Genomic DNA, 22,892 nt, shown 5'->3' with positions numbered 1-22,892 from the left:
GCCACTTCCTCACCTGCTGTTCACCTCTGAGGCCAAGGTGAGTGCCTGCCCCACTGCCCTCCCACACCCCACCACTGCCAGAACCCTAGGTTCTGCCTGAGCTCCCTCTGCGCGCACACCCTGCTCCAAACCTCACCCTTCCCCCCCATTCAAGGCAGGCTTCTACCATCTCTGATTTACACTGATGTGAATGACAGCAGAATTAGGTTCCACGTTCTCATATGGGAAACAGATGTGATGGAAAGAACAGGAGTACTTGTGTCACCTTAGAGACTAACAAACTTATTTGAGCATAAGCTTTCGTGAGCTACAGCCCACGTTATCGGATGCATACAGTGGAAAAATGCCTCCGATGCAGTGAATTGTAGCTCACGAAAGCTTATGCTCAAATAAATGTGTTAGTCTCTAAGGTGCCCCAAGTACTCCTGTTCTTTTTGCGGATTCAGACTAGCACGGCTGCTACTCTGCAAGATGTGATAGAGTATCAAGAAATCATACATATTGAATTGGAAATGAAGTTAATGAATAATACATAACCATATGAAAGAGACAATTAAAAATAATACATATCACAATTCTTTCTCCTGAATATGCTGTATTAAGGAAAAGGGTTGTGTCTGACATGCATCACTTTATCCAATACCTCACTGTAGCAGATTTGACTTGATAAGAATCCCCTGCATGGGGAATCTGACATGAAAAAACAATCTCTTAACAGATACTGTACTGAACTCCAAATAGCTGATCTGTAAAAAGTCATTTCCTCTAGTGCCAGGACTAATTGTGTAAGGAAAGGAGATTCTGCCAGGCCAAGACTAGACTCTTGTCTCCAGAGACCAGCCATCCTCTCGAACACTGACAGTCAATTCACTCTCCAAACTGGCTCACTTCTGCTCCTCTCTCTGCAGCAAACTGACCAACTGTGCTAAATTATGCATCGAGGTTTTGGCAGCATGATCACAGAAGACTGAGCAGATAATTGTACTTTTCTTTTAAGGCAGAGGCTGGATTTGAACCATTAAGCTGTGGATGAAAAGCCATTAACTGCCACTTAACACTTTAACTTATTTACTCTGTTATTGTCATCACACACCTTCTGCATGTGTACCAGTTAAAGACTCAGTAATTATCTTAACCTGGTGAATGGCTGCACCAGCCACATTTACTTCTGAGAATACTGTAACCACGTTTGTTATATTGGTGAAAGTCTCTTCCTTTTACACTGGAAATGTCTGTTTAATCCTTTGCCCTACTTCACCCTTAGCAATGGCAGGCATTCAGTCTTGTTCTGAAGCTCTGTAAAAGCTTGACATGAAGCCTTATGGTATTAACAAACACACAGAGATGGGGCCAAATCCTGTAGTCCTTACTCAGGCAAGACTACCATTGAAGTCAATGAGACCTGAAGTCAACAGTAACACATTGAAGCCAGTGGAAGTTTAGTTGAGGCAGGACTGAATAAAAATAGTAAGGACTTCAACCTTTGGCTCTAACTAAGGATAAAATGCTATCAGACCTTCTTAGCAGATTTCATCACGAATATGCTTCTTTAATGTGGTGGTATGAGAGGACTGCATGTCAATGCTGAGTGCCACTCTTAGAGGCTGAGAGCAGAACTTGGTCCACAGTAAATATTATATGTTAGTGGTATAGTTCCCATTCATTATTCCCAGTTTGGGATGGTTTAGAATGTTTGTTGTGTGTGATTATTTTTGACAAATGAACTGCTTTTTGTTTTAGACAAACCTTCAAATAAAGGAGCAAATTTAGTCCTGGAACAAGAGGGGGAAAGTCCATGAGCCCCTGTGGAGTTGTGCCTAAAAGGCTGAATTTGGCCCCTCGAGATTTGAAATAGTGGTTGAGATGTTCAGAATATTTTCTTCAGTATCCTGTTCAGTGCTGTGTTTCTATAGAGAAACTAGAAAATGTTATCCTCCCTCAGTAACTTAAAAAATGAATGGAAACTGATCTCATACAAACAGTAAAAGTTATATTCTAAAAAGGAAAGACACTGAGGACCTTCTAAATGAAAACCTGATACAGGAAGAAGAAACATGGCCTAACAAAATTCCTAAATTTTCTATGCACTAAAAGATCAAATGGAATCAAAAGCTGAGCATTAATAGAATGCATATGATTGTATAGTCTGTAAAATGATAGTGTTCTCCTATGGAGCACAATGGTCAGAAAAGAGAACATACAAAAATGAAGCCTTGATGTTGCATAGTTTATTTTCCAGCACTGGCACTCATATAAGGCCAAATACTGAAGTCCTGACTCAATTTTTATTTGATCCTTCCTGAGATCAAACTCCCATTGGCCCAATATGAGTGTCAGCACTGGAGAATAACTATGAAATCTCAAAGTATCATTTTCACAGATTCCCTTTTCTGATCATTACATATGGGATTTTCAAAGAAGCCTAGGGGTGTTAGACACCCTATCCATTAAATTGGAATGGAAGTCAGTCACCTAAATCCTTTAAGCTCCTTTAAAAACCCCACTCTATGTCATTATAGAATTAATTGATTTTAATGGGAGTTTTGCCATCCAGTGTAAGGTTTAATTAAACATTTCCGGACTGGGTCCACAAAGTATACTTGTTTTACAAGTCAAAATGAAATTTCTCTAAATGCCACATGCCCAGGCTTGTATCTGACAGCTACATTATGCTCTTTCTGTCTTGCACATAAACCATCATCAATAAAGATTCTGGAATCGGAACTTAGCTGACAATTTTGTTGGTGATGCTTGAGGCAGAATAGATTCTACTTCACTCTACTGGCTGTGCAGCACGGACGGTAGCTGAAACTTGCTTTTCTCAGTAAACTAAGCAGATGGGACTTGGAAGACAAACTGGGAGAAGATATCTAATAATGTCCATCCTCTCGCATGTCACTGCTTGGAAACCCTCTTTTAATGAATGCTGTCTAAATGTGCCAGATGTTCCACTGCAAACTTCTAAACCCTTGGCAGCATTCTATTTAGCGTCTGTCATTGCTAGGAAGGAAGATGAATTTCCATTCGGGGGGGGGGGGTGTTGTTTGTTTGTTTTTGCAGCCTCAGACAACAGAACACAATAGTGACTCCTGATATTTGTCAATAAGTTAGCATGCAATTTTCTCTGTGGAACCAAAGTCCTTAATTATGGTGCAAGAGAGGTATTTTCTCATGGCTACATTAGAATATTGTACTAAACAGTACACTGGCCTTAAGCTCTGCCAAGGCCCATATATGTTTGTGTAAGTGGACTTTCTCTAAAAAAATAAAATCAAGCATCAAAACTGCATATGGATTTGCATGTTGGAAAAAAAAGACTTGTGTGAACTTGCATATAGTATGCCCAATCACAAAGGTATTTTCTGTGAATTAGGCCATAAGATTGCAATTCTAAACAGTCTCACAATTAATTCTTCAGCTATGCAGTCCAATTAGGACAAATTCTTCCTTTCTAGTTTAATTAGAGATGGGTAAGCTCGTTAGAGCTTATTTGTATAAAATATGTGCTCATTACACAAGGCCTTGATTTTGTTCAGCTTGTTAGAAATGCCATGAAAAAGAGTTTTCTCACACTGCCTCTGGCCTTTTTAACACTTTAAAAACTACAAGTCTGACAACCTACTAGTTGTTCTCAACATCCAGTACACTTGCTTCTGCCAGTAAAAGAATCGATTGTGTTACAGTTGGTATATTTGTAAACTTTGTGCTGCCATGGAGATAGAGATCTTCCACCCATGGATCTTATCCCAAGTAATATCCCTCCCTGTGAATTAATCTCCTTGTCTATATGTATGCGCTCATAGAATTTGCTAATCTTTTTTTCCAACTCTCTGGCATCCTGATGAAAGGGGGTGTTGAGTCTGATACTATATTTACTGAGAAAAGAGCAGAAGACTTGTAAACTAGCATGTGAATGTCACCCAAGGGAATGAAGCATGAAGCTTTGTACAAAGAGTGCAAAGTCAGTCCACTTTATCTAAAGAAAAGAGGATTCTAATTATTCCCCTCCCCTTTTTTTCTACGCATATTTATTTAGCAGAAAATCTTAATTAGGGCTGCCTTAGCCATTCATGGAGAAAGCATCTGCATGAATATCAGCCTGCCTTGAATCATGGATTCCCGTATTCCATTCTGAATCTACTGTTCATATTACTCTTCAGTGTTGCAGTTTAGAATGGATTTTCACCTGTTCCCCTAGTCGTGAGGTCTCTGGAGTTCATGAGAGTGAGAAAGGATTTAATTAAGCTCCAGTCTTTAATTAAGCTGAGAGGTGGACACAAAGAAATTACTCACTACAAATGTATCAGGCACAGCAGAAGTCACCAAACCCCAGGAGAAGCTGTAAAACGGAAGTGATGCCAGAGCAACACGGGCACAGATAGTTAGAAAAGGCATGAGGGCTACACCGTCAAAGGTTAGAACCCAATTTATTCCTGCTATATTGCCATGCTCACCCATATTGTGAGAAAAATGGACACATGCAAACCAGAAGTGCATACAAAGCGGGGACAGGAGGATGGGGTGCAGAGAACCATGAGCTATACAAGTATTTAGGCATGTATTGATCATTTTACACATGCAAATATGCCTGTTTGCTCCTGCAAATGAAGGGGATTATGCACGCAATGAAAGTGCACTCCAAAGATTGTATGCCTGAGCATAGGTATCTATCAGCTTTTGAATATTTGGTTCTAAATGCCTCCAGTTCTCACTAGACTACCAGAAAGTTCCAATTCAAAAAGGCAGGAAGAAAAGGAAACTGAAGAAAACAACAAACAACAACAAAAACCCACATGCTTCTTTAAAAAAGAAAGTAAAAAGGTTACTGGAGTTCCCAAATTTCAAAGTGAACTCCCTGGTGAGTAAAAAAGCACTTAAATTAGGTAAGCCTGAGAGTTTGGTTTTGGAAGTTTTTTTTTTTCCAATGGCAGAATGGGGATCCAGACATCCCAGAGTCATAAGGACTCTGCTAGCTAGGGTTTATGGTGTTGTCTCAGTAGAAGAGCTGATAGCCACTTGCAAAGTCCGTTGAAGAAGCCTCTAAAACAGATTGAATAAGACATATGCAGAATATGGCACTAACAACTGTGTATTTGGACCTGAACTAAAGCCACAGAAGTTAATAAGAATCTTTCCATTGATTTCAATAGTTTTAGTATTAACAGCATATTGTTGTGTAACAATAGTTCACAATTTAGGCATGAACTCTACCCATCCCGTCAAGCATCTGAGCTGTGCATTTATTTACTCAATACCAGCTCTTTCAGGAGTGTCTTGTGGGTAATTTGCAGTGTGAATAATTTGAAGAAAAACAGTATAATTTCCTTAATTTCATTTTAACTGGAGTAGATTTAAGATGACATTGTGGCAGTCATGGTCCTATATTTTCACAGGTGTCATGTTGTCATCTGTTAGCCTGAATGTTTGCTTTATTACAGCTATATGAGATTTACCAAAAAAAATTTTTTTTTAACAATGCTGAAGCTTGTTTTTGAGTACAAACTTCTGGGAACTGCCATTTCATATTTAAACAAAATAAATCCATGAAGATATTTCTCCAATTATATGTCAGTGGAAAATATTGTCAGAACCCTCTTTTTAAACTTTGGTGGAAGATCCAAGGATATTTTTGTTTTCAGAGAAAGATCAGTATTTTGTATCCACTAGGGAAAAAAAAAAACAATCCAGATGAATATTCTCGGAAAATACCTCTTCTGCTGGGGAAAAAATATGCAAAAGGAAAAATCTTCTACTAATGAGAGATTGTTTATATCAAGACTCAAGACTGAGTCTAGGGAGGGAACAACAAGAGTCATGTGATTGCAGGTCACAAGCAATACTTGCTATAAATAGACAGCTAGTAGGAGGAGACTCAGAGTCAGGAGGAGCTCTCCAGAGTAGCCAGGAAAGGCTATTGAGTAGGGAAAGGAACTGTCCTTTTCTAATCCCAGGTGGCAGAAAGTGGAAAGGTATTCTTTGTGCAGAGTTTTGTGTTACTTGGAACCTTTTTATCTTCCTGCCCTGAGAAAAAGTATGTGCAATCCAACTCAAGCATTTGGGCATCATTTGGACTTCCCCACCTCGTGCATCTTCCAGCAGCCATCAGGACCTTAATTCCAATTGCCATCCTGCTTTCCCCCCACTTTAACTGCAACCCAAGTTTAGCAGTCAATATCTCAAGAATTGCCTGCTAGAGCAACAACCCCATGCTTTATCATGGTACAAAACCTTAATTCCAGCTTTCAAATGCTATAAAATATTCATCTTTAACTCTACTAGTCATTCATGTTAGAAATGAAATGGGGCTCTGGGCCAGTAAACACTTCCAAGAACTGGTCCTGAACAGAAAGAACAAAAAGAAAATGATTCAATTCCTGATTTTAAAAGTAATTTTTTCTGAAAAATATTGTGTGAGTTCTCTACTCATGTCATAGTATAAAGTGTGTCCTTACTTCTCTGCCCGAAACACACAGAGAGAGCTATGAGCAGTTTTTCCAGTTAACACTTGATCAGATATGTTAAATTTGTCAAAAGCAATTGTCCCTCAGGGTGAAAAATTCTTCATGTGAATATACAATCATTAGAAAGGGAACAGCCACCCTCTCAATATCATAAATATTTAAAACAGGAGCAGAAGGTTAAAGGAAGTGTGGATGACAAAGGTCGCCAGGAGTTTGGTTGGACAGTGACAGAGAGGCCCCAGAAGTCCCTGACAAACAGAGAATGTCTCAGAAGCTACCAGTAGAAAAATCTTGCAGAGTAAGGAATGTACTAAACCAGGGGTAGGCAACCTATGGCACTCGCACTGCCCGGGTTCTGGCCACCGGTCCGGGAGGCTCTGCATTTTAATTTAATTTTAAATGAAGCTTCTTAAACATTTTAAAAACCTTATTTACTTTACATACAGCAGTAGTTTAGTTATATATTATAGACTTATAGATAGAGACCTTCTAAAAACGTTAAAATGTATTACTGGCACGTGAAAACTTAAATTAGAGTGAATAAATGACTCGGCACACCACTTCTGAAAGGTTTCCAACCCCTGTACTAAAATATAATTGTCAAATTCCCCATACAACCCATCGTATTTGGTCTCCGGCAGCTCTAGAGCAGTTACACAACTGCAGCCCGCTTTTAGTAACCTAACCACTAAAATGATCCAAATCACCTACTAGAATAATAATATCTGCTCTCACTAGAGCCTTGATTCAGAAGTTTGTCCCTATTCAGCAAAGCACTTAAGCTTGTGTTTAAATTTAGGCATATGCAAAACTCACATTGATTTCAATGGGACCTAAACACATGTTTAAAGTTAAACATGTGCTTAAGGACTTTGCTGAATAAGGATGGATTTAAGCACATGTTTAAAGGCTAAATGGGGCCATGATGTTTTACCCTTTTTATTTCACTTTTCACTGGGTCTGTGAAATGGCATCACTGCACATCTGAAATAGGCAAGGATGCTAATTACTCTCCACTAACAGTGGCCTCCAGTTGAAATTTATAATTTTTGAAGTGCATATATCAAAATGTTGTTTTGCTTGTAATTAAAGAATGCACACTAGGTCGGCCAGCTTCCTGGCCTCTTCAAATGCTTCGTGAACAATATCGAATTACTTGTTACCAAATGATAAATGCTGGATGGGTGGCATGCAAACAATATGCCTAAATACGTGCAGCTGGAATCCACTTGTATAACCGGTTACCATTGACTTGGTTAGATGAAATGTTTTATTTCATCAAAAGACTGTTCTACTTGCAGAATGGAACTGGAAAAAGTGTATTGCCACGTGTGCACCACATGAGCAGGTGAAAGAAATAAAATGTGACCAGGACGGGCACAATGGTGGTTCTAACACTTTTGTCTCACAGGGCACTAGGGCATCTGTTAGACATTAAGGTCCTTTTCTGTTTAAAGCAATTTTTACTCTTCAAACAGGTGAGCAGCGCATATGAGACACCTAAAGAAGTATATATTTAACACCTATGATGAGGTAAGGAAAAGCAGTGTGGGTTAGCTGAAATATCATTCTGCTGGATTCTCCTGAAAGCTTATATGAATAGAGGTGGATGGAGCATCCTGCAGGTTTTGCAAAACAACTGGGACAGAGTGAGTGAGAATTCCAAGCATGTCATTCCACCAAACGTCACGTGATTAAGTAAAATGTACCTTCATAATATTTTGCATTTATAGTGACTCCCACCAGGGATCTTAGCCCACTTTATAAACACTAAGGGCTCACATATGCCTCTCCAGGTGCTGAGTTGCACTGGGGAAGTACACACTTGAGTGCTTGTGGCATTTTGCTTTTGAAAGGCATGTGTCTTGTGCCAGGAGGGAGTGTAGTGACGATTCCAGAAGCACAAGCCTTCCCCACGCTCCCCCAGGGATCATGTGGCTCTAAATTGCCCTTTACTGAGAGCTCTCTGTCCTAAGAAGCATAATCTAGACTTTTAAAAAATTTTCCTTCCAACCAAATCGAAGACTCCTGGCATCCAGGGATAAGGTTCAGCTCATGTTGTCCCAGAAAAGCTTCTTCTGGAACACAGCAGTGCTAATTGATCCCCTCCCCAGTACTAAAAGACAGATTATGCGTGGCCTTTGTGTGTGGGCGGGGTTGTGTAAAGGGCTCCCTGTGCTCTTTCCACTGCTAGTGCACCTACACAGGAGCAAGCACAGTTTAGCCTCATGATACTCATGAGTGGTAGGGAAGTATTGTCATCTCCGTTTGACAGAATTTGCCAGAGACTTTAAGCAATCTGCATGAGCTCCCAGGATATGACAGTAGCAGTGACAGAAGGGAACCCCAGCTCTCCTGTTTCCTGTCCTTTAACCACAAGACCACTCTTCCTCCTTACAGAATTTCCACCCTGAAAACCTTAGACAGTTACGGGCTAGCTGTACCTCTGTCCCCTTTCTGGCCTCTCTGAGTGCACCTCTTCAGGTGATAGGCCTCTTGCCTGTCTCTGAGTGGAATCAGATGATTCTTCCACTTTTAGACCAGGGCCTGGATACCCAGCCATTGATGCTGTATCCATGGCTTATCACTTTGCAGGCCCAAATGGATTGAGGCACCTGTATCCTCCTTTTGGAAGCCTGTGAGCAGTGATACTGACCAACTGCTATCTTAAAACAAAAGTATTTTATTTATAGTTAGAACAAAATATTAGAAAGTCAGGAATTTAAACCAACAAATAGGCTAGATATCTATTTAGTTGCATCTAACACTACATTTCACTACAAGCTAAGTTAGATCAGCTCCTCCCTTTAGTTACAAGAACAGAACACATTTACGTTCTTGGGCCCCAGCCTGGTTTCAGTTTAACTTCCTGACACCATCTCTCTTCTCTCAGGATTTTTTTAGAACCTGCTCTTCTCCCCTCCCCAGTACGAATCTGAGCCCAATTACCATATTGCTGAATGGTGTCTTTGTTACATGGTCCAGGTGTGACTCTTCTGCCTTGGACTGGTTTTTCTCACTCAGATAGCCAAGCTATCTAGGAGAATGCCTCATGATGATAACTCCATTGTTTGGGTAGATAAACCCATTTAGTTTTACTGGTTCGTAAGCACTGGGGGTTGGTCTACACTGAAAAATTAGGTCAACCCAGTTACGTCACCCAGGTATGTGAAAAATCCAAACCTCTGAGCAATGTAGTTAAGCCGACTTAACCCCCAGTGTAGACAATGCTAGATTGATGGAAGAATTCTTCCCTTGACCTAGCTACAATCTCTCAGGGAGGTGAATTAATGACAGAGACAGGTGAACCCTGCCCCTGGCTGTAGTGAGCGGCTACACTGAAGTGCTGCAGCTGTGCCACTGCTGTGTTCTAAGTCTAGGCATAGCCTGGTCTTGTGACTGTATCTATCTGTGGATGAAGGTATTGAAACTGTCTGATCCCCCTCTGGTATACTAACACATATCAGCACATAAATCCCATTTTGAGATACAGATGGATAGTTATGACAGAGCACCTCTACATTTGTCACAAAGACAAAACTATCATCCAGGTCCTCATTATAACCTGTCTTATAACATATACATCCCTGGCCTCCCTAACACTTACAGCAACCCATATAAACTGGTCCATACAGAATGCAGTCACTAAGATCAACTTCCTTGCCTGTTATTTTGACTCCATCTCAGACCTCTTTGAAAGCATTCTATCAAGTTCCCTATCTCTTTCCATGTCCGCCCTGCCTCCTCTCCTCTTCCAGTTTATCCACCTGCTTCAACTTTTCATCCAATTCTTCTTCCACACTTCCCCTTGCGCATGGAATGCCCTGTCTGAAGTGATCCCTTAGGCCATTTTCCTTTCCTTCTCCAGATCCACCTCTGCAGTGACACCTACAAGAAATCATCCAATTAATAATGGCTCAAGAAGATGTGCTTAATTTACAATTATTTTAAAAAGTTTACAGATATGTGTCTATATATTGCATACATATCTGTCCTAAGTCACATGTCTTCTTAGACTGTAAGCTGTGTAAGGCCAGGGCAGTGTCTTGTATGTTTGTATCCCGATTGGGGCATCATTGAACATAATTTCAGTGTAATACAAATTACAGCTTGTCAATGAAAACAGACTTCAAGAATTTCTATTGCTGATTCCCTTACACAAGTAGGCCCACTTACTTCAAGTGCTAGTGACCCTATTGGCACCACTCAATGAGATTACTCTGGTGAATAATGAGAGTAAAGTTTGGTCTGTGGTTTGTTTAGTCTAAAACATTTATCAAAGGACCCTTTTACACCTAAAATTTTATAGGGTAGTGTATTTGTAGTGAAGATAGGATAACGCTAACTCCTAGGCATTCAGAATGGTCCCCTCTGCAGTACACATTTAACCATGTTGCGGTGAAGGCAAACATATTGTAACAGGGCCTCCTTGATCTGGTTATTTTTGTAGCTCAGAGAGGGCCAAAGATCTGAGCTCAATATTTTTCTTCCTTTGCTATTTTTGTTTTTGTCAGTGCAATTTAGAGGGTGGGGAAGTGCCTGCTTAGTTCAATCAAAGTTCTGCATGTGGGACAGATGTTTTCCTATTATGAAGGAATCTGACCTTCATTAAAATCAAGTACTTTTTAATGTTGTGCCCAAACATCAGAAACAACAGCATAGTTTAGTTTTGATTTTCATAATTTAAAGATGCAAATTCCTAGCTGGGCAAACTAGCAGTGGGGAGACTGGGAATGGATGAGTCATTAAACAAAGTAAAACTATTTCCCTATGTTATTTCTCCCCCCCACCCCACCCCCCACTGTTCCTCAGATATTCTTGTTAACTGCTGGAATTAGCCTACCTTGCTTGTCACCATGAAAGGTTTTCCTCCTTCCCCCCCCCCCCCTGCTGCTGGTGATGGCTTATCTTAAGTGATCACTCTCCTTACAGTGTGTATGATAAACCCATTGTTTCATGTTCTCTGTGTGTGTATATAAATCTCCCCTCTGTTTTTTCCACCAAATGCATCCGATGAAGTGAGCTGTAGCTCACGAAAGCTTATGCTCTAATAAATTTGTTAGTCTCTAAGGTGCCAAAAGTACTCCTTTTCTTTTTGCGAATACAGACTAACACGGCTGCTACTCTGAAAAGTGGGGATTGTATGTTTTATATATCTGAGCCTCTCTATGGTTCATTTCTCCTTTAGAATTGTTTTGAAATCATGAGAAGAAACGTTTTAATTAATGTCAGTAAAGTGGTTTGAAGATGTGAAGCAGCGTAAAACCACGAAGTATGGTACTATTAATGAACTGTTATTTTGTCAGATCATAAATTGCAAATGACTGATGCTTTTCCCTAAGCAAACAGATTTCCCTCTCCTTTCAGTGGTAACTGACACCTGGGGTGTGTGTAAAACATCACATAATGTACGTGACCCATATAGTTTCTTCCAGAGTATTCACACATATAAACAAAATTAGATAAGGGACAAACCCAAAAGCTTGTATTTGGATCAATTTTCCCCATACCTCCTCACATCACATGTGATTTTGTTATGTCTCATAAAAGGTTTTGTGCTTTATCTAGAGCTGATTGTATAACTCATTGTGAATAATATTCATTGCAATTTGAGCACATTTTCACTGCATGATTTCTCCCCATTATTTAGCCAGGTCTATTTTCAACCAGAAGTGAAACACTATGGCCCATTTTGGGGTTCTGGTTCTGATGGGGGATTTAATATCATGAGAACTGCTCTTCTCATTACATTTACCTAAGTCCATATCTCGTTGGAAATTTACTTCCTGGTAATATACCCTGTTTCCAAGTGACCCCTCCTCTCCTGCCCACTGCCTCTTCTTTTCTTTAGACCCGCCTGCTGTTGCACAAGAGGAGCAACCTCCTCTCCCCTGCGATCACCTTCCTACTGCCAGATGGGAACTGAGAGTAAAGATACTCCAGCTGCAACTTACCTCTGACCCTGTTGTTTGACAGGAAGGTGCTTTCTTCTAATACTGAACAAGAAATTCCATAGTAAAATAAACAGTATTAGCCCTAAAGCTACCCTCTTTGCCTCTCTCTCTGATTCCCTCAACAGTTTATGCCTAGAATCTTTCCTGTCTCCCTCTTACCTGGCTTCTTGTGTCAGACTTAAAGAAACAGCACATACTGAAGTCATTGCAATGACACCAGTGCAAAACTGGAGAAACACCGTGGTGAATCAGGCCGTGGTGGTCAGATTCAAAAACTGACTTTTGCAGTGTGACCCGTCTGGCAAATGGTCTGAATCAAAACCCCAGATCTAAACCCCAGATTTAGACTGTAAGCAACTTGGGGAGAAGGCAGTCTTTTGGTTCCGAATTTGTACAGCGCCTGGCACAATGGGGTCCTGGTTTATGACCTGGGTTCCTAGGTGCTATGGTATGACAAATAACTTTTAATAGTTTGAAATTCTGATCCAAATGTTGTGGCTTGTGCCTCTGATATTAATTGTGTAACAATGAAATTTAAAAATTATGCACATGTGAAGATGAAGATATAGTTAGTTCATGGATAAATTTCTATGGTTTCGGTCCATGTGGGTTCTCTAACCCTGAATTTTGCTTTTTGTTTTGCATTAAATGAAACCAAAATAATAAAGTGAAACTCAGTCAAAAATCACTGAGTTTCTCAAAGCCAGTGAAACAAAAATTTTGCATGGTTTTTGCAGAGATAAAGGAAGAAGGAGGTACGCCTCGGGGCCCTATTTCACCCCCATGTGTTCACTACTTCCCACCACCCAACATGGATGTAATGAGGTTAAGTGGTGTCCATATAAAATAAGTAAGAACTATTAATTATTCCTCAAGAAAAGCTTTTAATGATTTTCGACTATAACAGCATAAACAAAACAAAAAAAGGAAAACCAAAGACCAGCACTGAATAAGAATTAATACAAAAGGCAGATTATATTGAAGAAAAGAGCAAGTACATGTAATATTCTGGACCACTTGCGAGTTCCTGAACAGTGACTCTACATATGCTGGTCCTGGCAGGTCATAATAAAAGCCCCAAAGACAAGCATAAGTAAAGCTCTTATTCACCAGTTTTATATTCCTGGTGAGAAAATATTTCAAAGGCAACACAACTATACGTATAAGGAGCTTATGAATGACAGCACTCCATGCATCCGCTCGGACTACTTGAAAGACAAGCACAAATACATGCAAAGCTATTATGCATCAGCCACCTACTATTGACTTTATGCTACAGTATCGATTTAACTATGATCAATTCGGCTCGAGTGACCAGACTTCTTTACTCCGTAGATTTACCTTGCATTCGTCCAAAAATACATTACCCTTCAGTCGGCCCCTTTCCGCACTGGCCAGATACAGACAGTCAAGAAGTGCACGTCCCTTTGGTTCAGTGGGTATGGGTCAGGTTTCCCTTATGACCGAATGAACACACACACACAGAGTCCCATGCCTTCGTCCTTTTTATCTGGTCTAATGGCTCTGTTTTAGAATAGACCAACCAATCGGGGTGGGCCACATTGTTTATATGGTTGCCTTAGTTGTATAATTGATGCGTATTTAATTTTTATGTCCAATTGTTAGTTGTTCATATAATTTAGGCCTATTTATTTTCTATAGCCAATTAGATCTTGAATGTGGATAATTTGGGGTTGATATGTACATAGGAGTCAGCATAAATTGTTATCTGATTGCAGCGCGTCCTGACCACACAAATTTAAGCTTTATTTTTGCAAGTCTTACATTTTGAAGTATACAGAAGTTTGAGCCCTAACATTTGCAATACTTCTATTCCGTTCAAGTTTAACAAGACAATTGTTCAATTTATTCACAGTTTTCAACACAATACCATCAATTGGCCCTGCTTTATTAGAAACTGGCCCCACGTCTGCAAACCTTTGAGTAATCAGAACTCATTTCTGAGTTTGTTACAAAACCTGAAACCAGATGTGTTTTGTATCATCTAGGGTTTTGAAACGTTTTACTTGCTATACTTTCAGAGCATAAATTTCTTCCTCTCCACATTGGGCAATACTCACAAAACAAAATCTCACCATAACAACAACAACCACCCTATTGTGCTTTATGAGGAGTTATAAAGACAAGCTTATCAAGACACCAATGATAGCAGTCTTCCAAATGTTTGTTCTATAGATTTCTAGTCTAGGGGAAATTTTGTATGCGTCCAGCACTCTCTCACACACCCATAAGAACTCAGATGTCATTAAATATCTGTGGTATGGAAAGTGATGGGAAATTATTTTCCCTAATAAATAAATCTCTTGTGTATGTATTTTTAATTATATTAATGATTTCTCTTTCTATAGAAAATATAAGTCGCATCCGATGAAGTGAGCTGTAGATCATGAAAGCTTATGCTCAAATAAATTTGTTAGTCTTTAAGGTGTTACAAGTCCTCCTTTCCTTTTTGCAGATACAGACTAACATGGCTGCTACTCTGAAAGTTGCAATAAAGGAACTGATTTTTATAAACTAACATGCAAAATTTATGCATGTGCATATGACTGATTAATTGCCTACCTGTCCATTTACACAATGTTCCTGTACAACTCTACATGCCAATTAGAATGTAGTTGTGTACATGTATTTTAAAAAACCGTGTCCAAAGTGTCCCAAAGTTATTCATATCTACATCATCTTAATTAAAATTTTCATTTGATTTATCATTTAAGAAACATCAGGGCCAATTATTTTAATAAGATTTGATGCTGCTTTATATTTAAGTCTGACATGTATGTATGTGTATATAAAAGTGAATACAAATATTACAGAACAATATAAAACTCAATGTATTTTTTAATTTTAATTTAAAAAGCCACAGGAACGGTCATCTTTCAACTTTATTAGACAATAGGTAAGGGTAATTCCTTTTCTTTTAAGCTTAACCAGGTTTAGTTCAATGGAGCTACACCAAAGACAATTTTAGCTCAAAAAGTTTGTCTTAAAATTTTGTTACATTTCCCAAATCTTTACAACAGTCTTCAGTGGGAAAATTTCTGTGTTATATTGGATGCAAACAGGTGAATAGAGAAAGCCAAAAGCCATTCATACAGCTGTTGTTCTGGGAGACTTTGAACAACATCTTTATTTGTTCATAAAATGCACTTTACCTTAGTTACTTCAAGCAGCTACACAGGAGCAGAATAAAAGCAAAAGCACTGCATAATAAAAATTCATAAAACCATTACAGCCTTTAACTCCAACCAAAAGTAAGGAAATTAATTAAAATTAAATATAAGGGTTGAACGTAAGAGCTCTCTGTTTCCAAACTCCATGCCTAAAGCGTGCACTGATTACCCTAAAGCTATAGTAATTTCCACTATTGTGCAGCCCTTTGAGAAAAGAGAGGGCTAGAGTTTAGACCCATAGCATGTTGTAGTGTGCAAGAAGTAGGGACCTCTTTAACATGAGCTCTTTTCACCCAGCCCAATCCACTGTACAACTGAGGTTTTGCTTGTTCTTTTTGGCCTTGATTGTTAAATTGATCTTTATCCTAATAGGTCATATCACTGAATGGTAGGTCTAGTGCAATGGACAAGCCTGTCATGAATCTTATTTTCCTACAAGCTAATCCTTTCCCCCAGTGTATCATCTAAATAATTAGACTATTCCCTCTGGAGGTCCACAAGGGGAAAATCAGGAACTCCTACTGCTGAATTAGACTGTAAAGCAGAATAAATACCTGTGAGCTTTTTTTTTTTAAAGGCACCTGTGTCCAATTTGATAAAGGATCCTGTTTGCCCCAATTAGGGTGGAATAAATTAAGAGGCAAGTTCACCTGTGGGCTATTTGGGTTCTGCTTGCAATTATAAAAGCCTCAGGGGGGGTACTAAGGGAAGTAGAATTAGTAAGGGTTGCATTAGGAGAGGTAGCGTCTAGAAAGTAGCTCACTTACCAAAAGTTTGTTAGAGGTATTCTTTAGTAAAGTTTTTTCTTTAGAGATGGTTTGTTTGGAGAAGTGTTCCTCTTCCTCAGTGGAGGATATTCTCTAGGGTATAATATCTTTGATGATTTTTAAAGATATATTTATATCTGTATAAGATATGATGTACTCTTTACATGAAAAAACATTCTAGTAGAGAATGATGGTAGCTTTGGATTTGTCTGACTGATAGTCTCTTCTCTTTTTTTCTTCACAAAAGTACCTTCCTCTAGAGCTGGTGTATCCACATGATTGTGTATAGGATCCAAGAATCTGTAGAGCAGAATTCTAGGCTGCAGGTAATACATGTAATGTGCCTTCCACTTGCATTGCACAAATACACTGGTTCTACTACATTTGTCTATACAGAGTCAAGAGCTCTGAATTTCCTGTTTTTGGGGGGGTGTTAAATTTTAAATTTTAAAATTGCTTTAATAGCTCACTTTCACATTGAATGAATTCAAATTTTTAGAGGAAAATAAGAAAAAAAGTGAAATTTTACAAACAATTCTTATGAAATGATCCTATAACATTTTTTTTAAAATGTCCAAGTTTTTGATAAAATGATTCCAGAGCCTTTTAGAGCAGGATTGGCCCAATATTTTCTACAGACACCAATTCATTCAAGTGAAAAGTAGTTGAAAAGAGAAGAGTCGGTTCCACACTTCTGTATGATTCTGTCGCAGAACCATGGGCCTTTCTGAAATGAGCTCCAGGACAAAGGAGCTATCAGCCAACCCAACATTTAGAGAGAGATGGAAATATGTGTTTAACTGGATCCGTGCAAGTTATTGGTATTTAAAAGCCTCAGGCTTGGTTTCCCCCATATATTGTGTTTATATGAAGCTGAATATGAAACAATAAATAAATATTTTGCCAAGCAGGGTTCTGTTTCAAGCAGATCAAAATTAAGGTTGTTCAACTTTTTTTGCTAAACGGATACAAAACATAGAACTGCAGCCAACCTAAATGTGCTTTGGAGAGAGTGTAGGTGTTCTGTGCTGGATCCAACAGATAAGGAGTTAATTCCTTCCTCATGTCTCTAGTTGCTCACAGCCACACAGATTGTATGGCAATGAGGCTGGTCTCCACAATGGAATTAATATGAAGCTAAGGGCTTACACTGCAGAATCCTAGACTAATGGCTCCTGGGGATAAGATACAGAGTATCTTATATAGGGCCACATGTAGGCTTTTTTTTTTTTAAAGCTTTCCACCTGCTTTTCCTTTCTCCACTTTAGTCCTCTCCTTTTATTGGGAGATCTAAAGGCAGCTGACTTGCTCCCTATTGCTATCCAGAATCTGGGAGTAGCAGCATGAAGCCTCTGTATTACATCCACTGCATTCTGTCCGCTGCCCATACAGAGGCAATCAGAATGATTCTGGAGAACCCCCTCCAAAGTCTGGGGCAGCCATAACACCTGCACTGTCCACCTGCTGGTGGCAGCCCTCATCACTGATGGAAATAAAAGTCACTGACGTTACCTCAGGTTCAGGTCAAACTTTTGGAAGAAAAGCTCTTTCTGTGCAAGGCTTGGCTGCTGGGCTGCACTAGTTAAATCTGTCAAGAACAAATGTGGTGGTCTATTTAGGATCCATTTTAATATAATAACCTATTCCAACATCACAGAACAAACTTATGCAATGTTGGGACTGATTAGCTTTGCTGTGTCTTTAAAGCTGCTGCCCTTAGATATTCCTGTATGGTTTTGGCATGCTGGATACACTTTAAAGGGAATAATAATAATACCAAGTTCTTATATAGCACTTTTCATCAGTAGTTCACAAAGTGCTTCACAAAGGAGGTCAATATTATTATCCCAATTTTACAGAAGGGAAACTGAGGCACTTTGTGGGGCAGTGTTTTACCCAAGGTCACCCAGCACACCAGGGGCAGAAATGGGAACAGAACGCAGGTCTTCTGAAACCCTAGCCAGTGCTCGCTCCACTAGGCCAAAAGGAAAGAGCATTATTAGTGGGTAGACCTGTACAATGATTTAGGCTCCTGGGTTCCTTTCTCAGCTGTGCTACTGACTCATTCTATGATCATGGAGAGTCATAACTTCTCCATGCTTCAGGTTACCCATTTATGAGATAATACCTACCTACCTACCCCCGCTCATTCACATAGAGTGGATAATTAGAGATTGGAAAAACACTTTGAGATCCTCAGATGAAAGGTATTATACAACATAAAAAGAAAGTATGGTTATATATTATGTAAGATTTACCCGAAGACTAACTTACGGGGATGACAACTCGGCTAAAGTCTGGGGAAAGTAAAATATGATCACTTCAAAGATGTTCTGACTTGCTTTTCAATATGCTTAATAATTTTGGAATGCATCTTTGAAAAAAGGGTATTTGTCTGATAATGTACCATATACAGTACCTTCTCTATATATTTGACTACTTCATTTTATGTAGAATTAATGTTTATAGTGCAATTATTTTAGTCTTTTGGGTTCTTTTATGTTTAAATATGCACAATTTAAAAGATTTTTTTAATAAAAATATGTAGAAAGCAACAAAACCACAATATATCCTGGGCATTAGATCAGAAAACTTGTGTTAAGGTCTTTTTTTCCATGTCAGTTCCTTAGGGGAGTACACATTAAATCACATAGTTTGTATGGCAAAATATCTATGGCTTTTCATCACCAGTGATTCTAAGAAAAAACTTGGCATTCTAATGGGACACATACCAGATGATGGGTGGCTCTGAAAACAACTTATGTATTTCCTCATTAGCTAATTCTGAACATGACAACCACTCCCAGTTTTGCCATTAAAAAGTCCACGCATGATCTCATTTGGGTTGAAGCTCATTTTCAAATTCATAACAGTTTAAAAAAAATATATGCTCCTGGTCAAACATCAGGCAAAGGAAACTGGCTGTGTTTTGGCTTAGATTGGCAAAGAGGAAATTAAATGCTCCAAAAGGATAAATAAACCATTCTAAAAAATAAAACACTTAAATGAGAATGGGAAGAACATGAAACAAATCATGAAGAGAAATGAGAAAGGCACAAAGGTAAAGCCAAACCTAACAGATAAGTATCCTAAACATTCACTGATGATTCCATGTCCTCCTTGTTACAGAGAAGTAAGATTTTAAGTTACAGACCAGACTTCATACCCTATGTAGCCCATTAGCTCAGAATTACGTGACGCTGTCCCCCAAGTCCTCTCTCTCCTTCACTATCCTCTCTCCTCCAGTCAGTATGGTACAGATTTTTATACTGAAATGCTTCTTTGTGCTTTAGAAGTTCTAATCCTTGGCTAAGGGATGTATGGCTCATTTAGAACCCAGGAAGATGTGGGAACAAGATTTGGTTTGGGGCAGCTAGGAGATAGTTGAAGCTTTTGTAGTAGGAAGGGGGATGTATCCCCTCTCCCCCCAGACTGCTTTTGGACAAGGGTGGAAGTGATGTAAGATTTGTCTTGACTAGGATTTAAAGGTGTGTTGTTAGAAAATGGTAGCTTCCAACTAGAGTATTCTAATGTAGGCAAGGCGGGATGTTACTTTTAACATGTACTAGAGTAGGGGTAGGCAACCTATGGCACATGTGCTAAAGGTGGCACATGAGCTGATTTTTAGTGGCACTCACACTGCCTGGATCCTGGCCACCATCCCACATTTTAGTTAAGGTGGCTGAATCCTCATTCCCCACTCCAACAAGAACTAGTTGCCACACTGCCCTAATATCTACCAGTATTTCCTTCAAGCTTGACATGTCTGCAAAATAATCAGCAATAGAATAGTTAGTGTCAACATTTTAAGTACCCCTCATTAGGCTTTGGAGTGATTTACCCCATTGTGATTACTGGGAACAATTCTCACCTCTCAGAGGGCCTGGTTCTCTTCCTCCATGTCCTCTGATCTGAGTTCCAGATCACTTTCCTAAGCTGCTACATCCAGGGCATTTAAGATTGTTCAGAAGTTTATTAAATCTACATTTGTGATATCATTCACACTTAGGCCATGTGATAATTCTATTATTCCTTTGTACAGCTAGTTGAAATCATTCCCAAACTGATCCTGATTTTTGCAAATTCATTCATTATTTGCACAAGTGCACAGGATAATTTAAGTGAGGGTAATTAAATAGAATAAAGTGAAATAAACAAGTGAGGGTGATTAACCCTAGAACAACTTACCCAGGATTGTAGTGGAGTCACCATCACTGGAAATGTTAAAATCAGGATTGGATGTTTTTCTAAAAGATATGTTCTAGTTCAAAGAGGAACTATTTTGGGAAAGTTCTATGGCCTGTGTTATGCAAGAGGTCAGACTAAATGATCAGAGTGGTCCCTTCTGGACATACAATCTATGAAATCTATGAACAAACTTCAGTGTATGGGGAATTTGCAGATTGTTCACACTGACTGTTCATTCTTAGTTATTCATGGTCACCTAAATCACATAGTTAGGCTTCTAAGAATTCAGAGGGGGTTTTTAAAATATAATTTTGATAAATAATGTCAATGTTTCTTTTTCAGCTTTTAAAAATTTATCATTTTAAAATTTTACAGTTCCACAAAATTATGGGTTTTAAGTATTTTTTATTTTTATCAATTTAAATGTTGACAGTAGTTGGAAATTATGGGGGAGAGGGTCAGACAACAATTTGATGGCAGTAGTGTGACATTCCCCTGGTGTTATCCAGACTGGTGATCTGCTAGGTCACTCCAATCCTCGACTCCGGGAGCCAGCCTTACCCTGCTCTGCTGTGAGAACCCCCACTCCTGGGCTCTTCGTGCACAGCCTCTGGCATGTAAGCTCCTTCCAGCTTGTGAGTGAGCACTTTTGGCCAGTTGCTGCTTGGCTTGTTCAACCGAATGGCACTAGCCAATATCTCCGGTCCCAGACACAACCCTAGGAACATCCATCTTGCAATGTCCAGTTATGTTTGCTGGACGCTGCAAACTTATATGAGTTCATCAGTTTAACAAAGAAATTTATATGTACCAGGCTTGTTGTACCAAGGGGAGTCAGACACACTTCAAACCAAATGCACTGTTTCAGGTAGAATAAACAAACTAATTTATTAACTACAAAAGATAGATTTTAAAGTATTATAAGTCAAAGCAAAACAAGTCAGATTTGGTCAAATGAAATAAAAGTAAAATGTATTCTAAGCTGATCTTAACACTTTCAGTGCCCTTACAAACTTGTATGCTTCTCCCCACAGGCTGGCTGGTTGCCATTCAGCCAGACTCTCCCCTTTGATCAGCACTTCAATCGCTTGGTGGTGGTGTAGGTGGAAGAGAGAGGAAGAGCATGGCAAATGTCTCTCCCTTTTATCATGTTCTTTCTTCCCCCTTAGTTTTCCCCCCCCTTTAGGGTCAGATGAGTATTACCTCATCGTAGTCCCAGATTGATCAAGGGAAGGTGGGTGACTCACTGGAGAGTCCAACAGATCCTTTGTTGCTGACTAAGCCAGTTTCCTTTGTTCCTGTGAGGCTGGGCTGGGTTAGTCTCATACATGCCCTGATGAGGTGTGAACTGCCCCTCTGTTCCTGGAGAGTTTTGCCTGGGCTTGTTTTAAACCATGAGGACAGAATTTCAGCCTCATAACTACATACATGAAATTACAACCTATAACATTACTATAACAACCATAATCAGTGCATCATGAGCCTTCTGGAGAAACCCAACAGGACAAACTTTGCATTGGATACCACACAATCATATTATAAGGATGAACATAGGGGTGCAAGGTTTTCCCCTGAGAAACAGAGTGTCACAAGTAGATGTTGAGATTAAAAAAATTTCAACTTTATAACCCTTTAAAATAAATTGTCAACATCACATTTCAAAATATACAAAGTCAATATCCCTAAATCAAACTATAATACATTCTCAATCAGCATTTTTCTTTCTTTGCCTGCTTGTAAATTTTGATTATTACTGATGGAAATATTTTTCATCAGTTTGTGTGTGTACAATGAAATTGATGTTTACTAACAGAAATCTAATCCTTCCAAGCCTACACATAGTATTGTTTCTGCTCCCTAATTAGATAAATTATTTTTTTTAAATAAGAGATTAACAATGGGAAATAATGAAAAACTAATAGCTAATACAGTAGTTCAAGCATGAATAGCCTAGTTTGCTTTCAAATACAAGTATCTGTATGAAACATATCCATTCCTTCTGTTCAAATAAAAATCCCTCCATTCCAAATATTTGCGAATAGCAAGTAATATGGTCTATAAACATGGTCAAATCAAGCAGTTATTTGGAATTTGAATGTCCAGAAACACTATTTTTTTCAGGCAACTTTATTCTTTTGATTAAAACACTGGAGATGGGCCTGGTACAGAAAATTCAGATCCAGATTTTAACCCTTTCCAAAATGTGTAGATGTTCAAGCCTAGGGATTTGATTTGGATGTGTCTTTAGTTAAGATGTATGGGCTTTGTGGTGAAAGAATGTTTTGGCTAGTCACTGTTCTCATCTACTCACTGTTCTCAACCAAGACATGG

At 39.0% G+C, this 22,892-nt stretch overlaps 1 long non-coding RNA gene across 1 annotated transcript; it reads left to right on the top strand.

The window, feature by feature from the left end:
* Window positions 1-770: 770 nt before the first annotated feature.
* On the top strand, window positions 771-22,287 carry LOC122460227. Its single transcript, XR_006281394.1, has 4 exons — window positions 771-783; window positions 9,555-9,562; window positions 9,761-9,764; window positions 22,155-22,287. It is a non-coding gene; the product is annotated as an uncharacterized LOC122460227 (long non-coding RNA).
* Window positions 22,288-22,892: the final 605 nt, after the last annotated feature.

Source organism: Dermochelys coriacea, chromosome 5, assembly GCF_009764565.3.
Source record: "Dermochelys coriacea isolate rDerCor1 chromosome 5, rDerCor1.pri.v4, whole genome shotgun sequence".
Taxonomy (NCBI): domain Eukaryota; kingdom Metazoa; phylum Chordata; order Testudines; family Dermochelyidae; genus Dermochelys; species Dermochelys coriacea.
The sequence above is the reverse complement of the archived record's forward strand: the minus strand, read 5'-3'. Positions and strand labels throughout refer to the sequence as shown.